We start from the raw sequence: 11,515 nt of genomic DNA, 5'->3' as shown, positions 1-11,515 counted from the left end.
AATGCGTCATGATACCAACTTCTCATTACGGGAAAATTGATAAAGCATTGTGTGGAAAGTGCATTTTATGCATTTAATGACCTCACGAACCACAAAATCTACTTTTGATGAGCACGTATATGATTCGTTGGTGATAGGGTTGGAATAGCGATTAGCAAAAAAAAAAAAATATATATATATATATATATGTATATATATATATATATATATATATATATATATATATATATATATATGAATGTCTCCGTCATTACCTCACACACTTAAAACAGAAGATTGCATTGGATTCTTGGGGAAAACAACAAAGCACAAACTTTCAATTTTCCGATATATCATCACTCAGCGAATGAGAAATATACCAGCCGTTCTATGTTAACATTTTGTGGGAGTGATTTGCCTGTATTACACCAGTGTAATTAGAATCCCTTTGATAGATAAAGCCATCTACTGCGGGGTTCTTTTTCGTTTGCTCAGTCAAGTGATCAGTACACGAACATGTATGTGTACACGACTCTGCATAATGTCTCCGAACCTCGTTGATAACTCATCATCAACACGCGTTTTACCATTATCGCAGTAAAAAAAAAAAAAAAAAAAAAAAAAAAAAAAAAAATCGCTATTTGTGATGACGTCGGAAGGTCATCCAGTATCACGTAACTCGCCACCGACCGTGCAGACAACCATGAATGGTGAAGGTGAGAGCAGAAAGTGGTACTCCGTGCAATGGGTGGACTTCAAACTTTGTTGCAGACAACTGAAGAACGTGTCCAGCCCACACGGGAGTATCAGGTGGTAGGCCTACTTGTTATGGAGCGGCGTAAAGCTCTCTACTGTAAAAGAGTAAAAACAAGAAGCTAAAATCAAATAAATCTCCCCACGAAACCTGCTTATCAAGATGAAGTTTAAGGCATTGTAAATGGGAAGAGAATGATTCAGAACAATCGCCAAACTGACGACAGCAGTATTGTTTGTTATGATTTTTTAAAGGGATATAATCAATCAGTGCATGGTAGTTCAGAACTATTCAAAATCGCAATAATTATTATGTACCATACGCTCTTCCGTGTAGACTTCGAAGAGTGCATAGCACAGTGCTGCACACCATACAAGACCTTTGCACTGGGGATGTCTATAGCCATTGTAACCATTTTAAGCATTGTTTGTGTGCCGTTGTTGTTGTTGTTGTTGTTGTTGTTCTTGTTCTTGTTCTTGTTCTTGTTCTTGTTGTTGTGTGGGTGTGTGTGTTTGTTTTTTCTTTGTTTGTTTATTTTCTTTTGGGGGGAGGGGGATTCCGGTTTCAATTTGGAGTCTTTTGATTCGTGATTGATCACGCGTGCATTAAAGAGGTGGTGTAGCTTTGTTTGAAATGTTGGATTCATATTTTTATATGTTCAAAATTTTCCCTAACTCGAAGTAACTCGTGCTGAACTCTTTTAAACTCGTAATATACTCGTACTACTCGTAACAAGCTCTCAATATTCGGACGAAGCTCGCGATGAGCTCTTCGTAACTCGCCACCTTCAAGTATATACGCGAGTTCTGCTCGAGTTTTGAAGAGTGCAATACGAGCACTACGAACCTACTACCAGTATGTGTAAGGGGGAGTTGCCCTCGAGCTAAGCGCGAGTTTAGATCGAGCTCTGCGACTTATAACGAGTTTTGTGTTCGCTTATTCAAAGTGCATTGAACTGACCTATTGATATGGAATCATTCACATTTCACAGGGATTGCGCGAACTCATAACGGACTCGTAACGGGCTCGCAATAATTATTATGTACCATACGCTCTTCCGTGTAGACTTCGAAGAGTGCATAGCACAGTGCTGCACACCATACAAGACCTTTGCACTGGGGATGTCTATAGCCATTGTAACCATTTTAAGCATTGTTTGTGTGCCGTTGTTGTTGTTGTTGTTGTTCTTGTTCTTGTTCTTGTTCTTGTTGTTGTTGTTGTGTGGGTGTGTGTGTTTGTTTTTTCTTTGTTTGTTTATTTTCTTTTGGGGGGAGGGGGATTCCGGTTTCAATTTGGAGTCTTTTGATTCGTGATTGATCACGCGTGCATTAAAGAGGTGGTGTAGCTTTGTTTGAAATGTTGGATTCATATTTTTATTTTTTGCGAGATGATTAGAAACCATTTATGAAATTTATGTGGAAGAGGAATTCATATATTATTTGAAAAAATGGTTTTGAAATGGCTGAGATATCCCCCCCCCCCCAAAAAAAAATGCAGAAATATCCAAAAACAAAGCGGTCCTAATAAAAGACTGGTCCCGCCTTTATTAGGCCATGGGGTGAGCTGGTTTTTTCGCTTGTTTCGTTCCGACAACTGCGGCACTAAAATTTCTCCACAGCTACGTGTAAACAAATAACCAAAAAGGCTACAGGAAAAAGTTCGACACAAACCCTCCTGTAGTATTTTAGTAATTTAGGGGGAAACAGTGAACTTTTTTGTCACTGAGGAGCTGAATATGTACACTTTGCCGTGTACGATATTCATTCGCGAACGATCATGTGATGTATATTATCCAATCCGAATCGAGAATTATCGTTTACGAGTCAAAATGGCCGCCCCCTGTGAGCCTGTCGACGCGTCTACGTCGTCTGCTCTGCCGAAAATTTTAAGATGCGTTATTATGCATGTAACATCGATGAAGTTTGAAAATTTCACGGCCATGACAAACCTAAGATAGACGAAACCTATTTTGTGTGCCAAAGAGTGGATCAAATTGAGTGGGGGAGACCGTGAAATCGCAGACCAGAACGAAGTGATTCATCTGCTCGGGGGACTGACTGCAACCTACGTAGGATAATTTACAGGTTAGTTTACGTGCGTACAGTCGTAGCAGTCGACACTGCAGTGCAGTCTCTCTCATGTTATATGCGTAATGTCATTGTTAATGTAATAATGACCATGATGACTACAAGTACAACGTTACAGTCAGACCGCAACGCTGCTGTTAATGAGCTCAAATAAAAAATTTATCGTACGCGCAGGTTTTTGCGCATGTCCTTCTCAGCACCCGAGATTTTGCGAGATAATTCAGAGACAAAGTGCATGGTCTACGAGATTCACTTATTGGCGACATGAAGATCTACTATCCGTGACTAATTGACATGGTTTGTGAATATTTAAAATAAATCACACCTTTTAATGCTTACATTATACAAAATGAGCTTATGATATCATTATTCATATCTCTGCATTATATCGATATTTTCCAAACGACCCTGAGACAAATTAGAACAAGGCTTTCTATTTATTGCCAACCCGACCCGTTCATAGGTTGAATCACCACATGAATGATAGTCAACGTTTTAGATATACCTGTTATAATAGCACACTAAGAACTGAATTGGTCCCTCGCTTAGAACACAATAAAAATTGAAAGTCTCGTCGAGTAAAAATCATAGTGTGGCAATTTGAGATACATGCACTCCCAGGGTATCATTAGATAAATTACTCAGCGATGTATACAGTGGATTAATAAGGAATAATTATTCTAATACGAAAAAGAGAGCCCCAAAGAACTCATGTGTGCAAACACAGTGCTAGATCTTTTATTACTGATTTGTATGCTACTTATTAATGCACTCTACTCTTATCTAGTTGTGCCGGCAAAAAAAAAAAAAGTTCAAGCCAAAGTTGAGCTGTCGATCAGAGTGGAGTGTTGTTCTTGTTGTTTACGTGGAGATCTTACACCAGCTGCAGTTGCCTGAACCTGAGCGCGTATACACACATTGTGCGCGCGCACACACACACACCATAGGGTCCTACACTGTCAGCTACACACAGTGCATTACTGTTATGTAGACTTTACTGTCATTCCGCGAGGTGCGTTCAACTCTCCACTCAGAGGGAATTAACCAATCAGAAACGCGTATTCGCGGCAAACTGAAATCTCGTCAAAAATTAACTGTACAACGCAATGATTTATTCGCCAACCTGACCCGTTCATAGGATCAGTCCACATAAAGTCATTATGTTTTCATAGAATGATATTTCCTCTTTCATTTTATACCTCTTCCATTTTGGTCCACCTTGATTTCGTCGGTCTAGTGTACCCCTTAAGAGGAATGAAAAATATGCAAATTTTGTGTTTTGTAATTTCCTTGTTCAGTATATTTTGTATGTCATAACCTTTCAAGTGGTCGAATTTCATCAAAGTACAACTCTTCAGCTTTTTATCGATATATAAATCATGAGGATTGATAATGTCGTTTAGATTTACAGACACTCTAAAAATGTGGTCTCCCAGCTCATTACGTATTCATGTCCGCGAGGTCCATGCATACGCGTACGATAAATGCGAAGGCTTTTCAGGACGTTGCGGTCTGACTGGTTAGCTATGTTATGAACGTTGCTTGTGTATGTTATAATGGGCGCTAATGCAGTAGCTTAGCCATTAGCGTGTCTGTTACATTTTAGATAAATTATCTTGAATTTCACCTTGGCATGGCATAGCGCCGTTATAATGTAGCCTAGATGTAATTTTACATGTTGTTCTATGTACAGCCCAGGTTAGGTTGATGTGGCTGATCGGTGATATTGTTTTGTAAAAATCTTGACACACAGGACTGGATTGAAAAAGGTCTAAACTGCATGTAAATTTAATTTTCATAATCATGGCCATGGAGTATTAATATTAAAAATCCATCCTGTTTCTCTCACCTCGAAATTGGCGAATCCCCCCTCAAAACACACATTTAGCATCTCATTAAATTAACTTATTAATATTTGATATAAATAGGTCTAAAAAACCAACAATGACAAGAACATAATTTCAACAATTAAACTCCCTAAAACATATGATTACCATTATGTTGTGCCAAACTATAAAGCAGTGGGTGGTGGCGATAGTGAAAGGCCAAGGATTACTAGTATTAATGATGATAAGGCAGTTCTCTTCATAATTATGATAATTGATATTGCATGTGATCAGGTGCTGAAAGCTGTAGATGTAATTTAAAATCAGTAATTGGACTGCAAGTACAAGTTGAAGTAGTTGATGATGACAATGATCATGAGGTGTTAATGATTACCTGGCATAGTACTAGGGCCTATTGGTAATTACAAGATTCAAATATTGGCAGTCAATAGTCTACCGTACATTTAATGATATATTGAGTGTAATGTTCAACCCCTCCCTCTAGCGTTTAGCCTTTTTTTCCCCCTAACAAAATCCAATGGCTAATCATTGCTGTTCATTTCTCCATTGTATTGAATAGGATTCCATGAAACGTGCTACAAGTGGTTTATAGATAGCAAACGCCTGAATCTCGCTAGGAAACGAAAGCTGAAGGAGGAGCCTGGTCCGTCAGCAGGAGCATCTGTTTCCTCCCCTAAGATGCTCACATCAAGATCAAGATTTTCTTCTGGAAGCTCTTCAGGTTCTGCTGTGTTGCCTGTAAAATGCATCATTTGCACAAGAGTCAACCTGCTCATCACTTGCCAAGGGAAATAGGTTAATATGATTGATATTGAAGCATGAAAACATTGTCATGTTACTGTAAGTTGTCCTTGATAAAATGGAGCAATATATATACACCACTGAAACATTCACACACATACACAAAGAACTTCAGTGCAAAGTTCAGAAACAACAGAATGTACTGTATATGCACCAGTGCTTTGGTCAATGTGATTGATATTCAAGAATTGACATCTTACCAAAGTTGTGCATGATAAAATGTCTTTGTAATACAGATTGCTTCCTGTATTTTGAATGCCAATGTTTATGCAACATGTTTTGACTCCTTGCCTCAGTATGTGATTGTTCGCCCTTTAGCAAACATTTCTGCCCACTATTATGATTTGATTAGGGTTGAATTATTGTAAGAACAAAGATGTTTTCCTAAGTGTGTTTTTTTTTTTCATAAAACTGAATGACTACAATTTAAATTTGTTTCTCCCACTCTGGGAAAAAGAATATGTAAATATTATTAATACTGAAACAGAATGTTCATGTAGAAAGGTCAGTACAATGTAGGTGTGAGTACAAAATCAGTTTGCTAAAACTAATACACACCAGCCAAATGAAAATTGTGCATAAGTTTAGTCAGGTTTGCACAGATCCTCTGATATTGGAAGTTAATTGCAATGTTATCATAATTTTTAATGCCAAACCTGTTTTATTCTCTCCAAGATTTTCAGGTACACATTGCCTCCAATACAGAATCCAACAGTTTTCACTCATGAATGGGTAAACTATAATTTTGCTTTTATTTTATATATTGACATTTTTCAAAACTTTTACACCCTTTCAAGGATATTTGGACCATGGAATGTTCCAGGAAATTTATTAAAACTAAAAAATTTGACTGATTATCATTTTGAGCTATCTTACATGAAAGGAGGTAGTGTCCCACCATGCTGTAACCTAATGATAGCAATGAAAACTTCAAGAAATTTTATGAAGATTAAATTTTCTAAAGTACTGTATGATATTTCATGAATAACGTGATTGCTATGTGATCTAAGTATATCAAAGCTTCTTAAGAAGAAGAAGAAGAAGAAAAGAAAAACATGTTTACTGATAAACAATATGATCTGTTTAATAGTAATGTCTCATGTGTGTAAATGAGTTTGTACGTGTGCGTGTGAGTGTATTATGTCAGCGTTTTTATGCGCCTGTGTATGTGTAATGCACTGATCAATACATGTATTATATCATTGTGTGTGTTCATGTTTATGATCATCTTTTTTATGATGCTGATGGGATAAATGGCCAAGGCATGTAGAATAATATTTTAATACACTTGGGTATATTGAATCTTCATAACTATGTGTGTGCGTATGTGTGTGTGCATGTGAGGGTGTGTGTGTGTGTGTGTACAATAACATTCTCCCACATGCACGAGGACACACACACAAACAAACGCACTGAATTTTTTTTTCTTTTTTTTTTGCCTTGAATGATTAGTCATTTGATTAATAACATGTCTTTGAACAGAATAAAAGGCATTTGCCTTGACCTCTGACGGTCAGTCAGTGCTATCTCTCATGGTCTCGAACCACTTTGCTCTTGTCCTCCTTTGCATAGCCAGCATCAGGAAAAGCTGAAACATGAGATATAATGCAACTATTAAACCAAAACTTCACTTTTTTTTTTCTAGGTATATGGCTAAAAGCAGTGCTTTACAAATGTGTACATGTATTTCAGCTTAGAAACACCATGGGAACTATACTGCGGCTAGCAGCCCCATACGCATAACTGCGGCCAGCAGCCCCATACGCATAGCGTCATGGGGCTGTGAACTGTAGCATACAGGATCATGACGGAAGTTTTATCGCGGACAAATATCAACTTAAAATCGGTAAAAATCTTCAATTTGAAGACTTATTAATAAATTTGAAGTATTGATAACAGAGTTCGTGCAAGGGTTGCTTCTGCAAATAGTTCCTTTCTGTTCAAATTGATGACTAAATGTGACTCGGTCGAGAGGAAACTAGGAGAACTACACTGAATTGACGGCCAGCGCATGCACACACAGACAGCTTAATATCCAGTCAATGGATTCGAAATTTGTGCGCAGTGATGTGTGCGCCTGCGCTGACCGTCAATTCAGCGTAGTTCTCCCAGTTTCCTCTCGACCGAGTCACATTTAGTCATCAATTTGAACAGAAAGGAACTATTTGCAGAAGCAAACCTTGCACGAACTCTGTTATCAATACTTCAAATTTATCAATAAGTCTTCAAATTGAAGATTTTTTCCCGATTTAAAGTTGATATTTGTCCGCGATAAAACTTCCGTCATGATCCTGTATGCTACAGTTCACAGCCCCATTACGATATGTGTATTGGGCTGCTGGTCGCAGTTTATAAAATATGGATTTTCGCAAAAACTACAGGATATTTCGAGGAGAACTTTTTACAGTATATTTAGGATGTACAAAACATCACATTTCCGCATTCAGAAAGTAGTGCCAGTGTTGCTGGAACGAAACCCATTTTCTAAGCCTCTTTTTCAGCTTCACCCCATGGCCTATATTAAGGACATCTTTGTTTTGGGATATCTCAGCAATTTCGGAATCGATTTTCACCAAATAACCTTTGAATTCCTCTTAGAATTGTGTGCTATTTCATGTTTTATTAGAGGTGTCTCATTATCTTAGAAAGAGTTAGAAACCTAAAGCACAATCTCAACAAACATAAAACCTATACCATAGCGAAAATCAGAGAGCGTGGATATGCACATACTGTTACCTGTGTTGCTCGCTCTTTTAGGTTCTGCTGCGAAGTGTGTGTGTGTGTGTGTGTGTGCGTGTGTGTGTGTTTGTGTGTGTTTATCCATATTTTTATATCCCTCGAGGGGCTTTTTTCTGGATGGGGATGGAGTGATGGATGAATTCACCTGTCTTGTACAGACTCAGTTTCCATACCCATTTATTTAATATGCTCTATCACTTATGCATATTCCCGCATTTTCCCCACTAACTTTTGGGAACAAAATATCACATCATTTTAGATGACAGAGTGAAGGTAATGTATTAAAATAGACGTATCCGAAATATTGAATTATGTTATGTGCTAAATGTGCATAATTGATATGCACTGAATAAAAAAAAATCACCAAAAGGAACAAAATACTCGAGTAATTCTTACAAACGTAGGTATGTTCGCAGATTTGTTTACAATAGTAGCATTCATTTCTTTTAATACTCTCCCAGTATACCGTTAATGATATCATTTCAATATTATCTTTGAAAGCATTGTAACAATTAGAATACAACAAAATAAAACAAAACAACAACGAACTGTGATAATCTTCTCTTTTTTTAGCCAGGAATACCTTTCCGCGTGTACGACCTCTATCGGCTCGCCTTTGCCGCCTATTTTTTCGCTATTTGGATAACTTATATCGTACTCGGAGTGAGGGCACTGGGCCCGAAGTTCGTCATTTAATACCCTCCTTTCTGGACGTTTAGTGCAGCCACATGTTATGTCTGCTTCGCCTTTTTTAATGTCTTGATGAACTTAGTGAAGAGCAGGAAAGATGCAGCATTTGAAGGTACAGTATGGTATGGGTATACAGTAGGGGAAAAAGAAAAGGTATTCGGAGAGGAGGGAGGTAACACGAAAGGAGGCGAGAAGGTCTTTTAGCCTAATTTACATAGTGTCCAGGGGACCTCCACTTTCTCTCTGCAAAGGCTATCCAAGCTTAATTGCGAGAGGCTCTCCGATTTTTACCACTCAACCGCTTTGACAAAGTGGTGACTTTATCTAAAGAAAATGTGAAACTTTCTACATGGTTTTCAAGTGGCTAAACACAGAATACACGTATAGGCACACACACTCTCACACATACACACACACACCTTCTTCTGTCAGTCAAGTATACAAATATGAAAAAAAAAATTAGCATGTGGCCGTTTCTGCAATGCTCTGCTAAAACAGTATGAAATAAGAAAGTAAAGATAGGTAAGTATGGTAGATACCATCGCTCACAAATTTTCATTTTCTTTTCAAGCATTAAACAATTATGTTCAACGGACATATGTTTTCAAAGATTCATTTTACACGATAGCAATGATGCCGGTCGAATAAAGGGATACACGTAACTAGTTCGACATGCAGGAGTTGCACAGTCTACGTCGAATCATAAGATCCACGAGTTAGTCACTAAAGCAGAGTCCCCACTTAACCGAGTTGTAGTGGCAAGTTATAACGAGTCGTGGCAAGACCTAAATGAGGCACTCGCGATAGCTCGTGTAAAGCTCTTCATTTATATGGTTAAATTCGGGATAACTCGCAGTAACTCGACAAACTCACCGCTGCACAACTCTGCTTGAAGTCGCGAGCATGTCTTCAATTTTTGAACATGTCCTATAATTTTACCAACTCGTGCTAAATTCGCAATAGACTCGCATTAGCACGAAATGAACTCTATGTAACTCGTAGTATCGCCACCTGCAAGTATATCCTACCGTTCTAAAGCAGGGTTCCCACTTAGCCGAGTTACAGTGCCGAGCTTTGGCGAATTGTGGCGAGTTGCCTCAAAGAGGAACTCGCGCTAACTCGCGTAAAGCTCTTCATGTAACTCCGGATAACTCGCGACAACTCGCGTAACTCGTAGTCAATCTGCAAAACTCCCCGTGAACTCGCGAGTGGTTCAAAAATTTTTGAACATGTTCAAAATTTTCCCTAACTCGAAGTAACTCGTGCTGAACTCTTTTAAACTCGTAATATACTCGTACTACTCGTAACAAGCTCTCAATATTCGGACGAAGCTCGCGATGAGCTCTTCGTAACTCGCCACCTTCAAGTATATACGCGAGTTCTGCTCGAGTTTTGAAGAGTGCAATACGAGCACTACGAACCTACTACCAGTATGTGTAAGGGGGAGTTGCCCTCGAGCTAAGCGCGAGTTTAGATCGAGCTCTGCGACTTATAACGAGTTTTGTGTTCGCTTATTCAAAGTGCATTGAACTGACCTATTGATATGGAATCATTCACATTTCACAGGGATTGCGCGAACTCATAACGGACTCGTAACGGGCTCGTAACGGGCTCGTAACAAGCTCTTTATAACTCGATGAAAGCTCGATTTAAGTCGTACACAGGTCATCACAACTCGCCCCAAGATCGGTGAGACTCGTACCAGGCTCGGATCACTCGTACCGCTATCGTAGTAAAGTCGATGTTGCCTCGTAGATCACTCATGGGCAGCTCATTAAAATTGACAAATTTCACGCGAGTTCACGCGAGTTCACGCGAGTTCAAGCTCGCGCAGCTCGGCACAACTCGGGATTCCAACTCGGCTAAGTTGGAACCTTGCTTAAAAGTTTCAAAGAGTGGAGGACAACCGCTAGACCCTGTTAACTGTTAGTCACGCTGGGTTGCCCTTGAGATTAGCAAGAGTTAAAATGAGCATAGCGACTGTTATGCCGCGAGTTCGCATGAGCCTGGCCAGAGATACCATGGATACAGCGAGTTTTCCTTGAACCTATTCAGGGTGCAGTGCTTGACATATCAGCTGGCCTATAAAATGTACTGCTTTTCGTTTGCTGAAGTCGCTCTAATCTCAAGGGCAACTCGGCCTACCTCGAAACACAGTCGTAGTGCTCATACTCCACTCTTAAAAACTCATGTAGCACTGGGATATACTTGAAAGAGGTGAGTTATCATGAGTTAGAGTTCATCTCGAGCTTGTTACGAGCAATGTATTTTGATTTGTGTTAAAGTGTATTAATAGTTTTGCAAGAGTTTCAGCGGGTTGCAACGATTTGGTAAAGTTTTATATTACAAAGATTAAGTGGTAACTACCATCATACGGCAACTGCAAAACGGATTATTTTACTATGTAAAGAATATAAAAAACACTCTCGAACAATCTTATGCGCTATAATATTGTCACTAAAAATGCATTGTTTTGTTTACCTTGATTTTACAATAATAATGAATGAGATGCAGTTGATACAAAAATGTCTATACACTTCTACAAGCCGAATAATTGGAATTTAGGCGAAAACAGCAGTTACTCTACCCAAATCTAGATACACCTTTTCAAGCAGAAC

This window comes from Diadema setosum, chromosome 4 (assembly GCF_964275005.1).
Source record: "Diadema setosum chromosome 4, eeDiaSeto1, whole genome shotgun sequence".
In the NCBI taxonomy this organism is placed as follows: Eukaryota; Metazoa; Echinodermata; class Echinoidea; order Diadematoida; family Diadematidae; genus Diadema; species Diadema setosum.
This window is presented reverse-complemented; position numbering follows the sequence as displayed.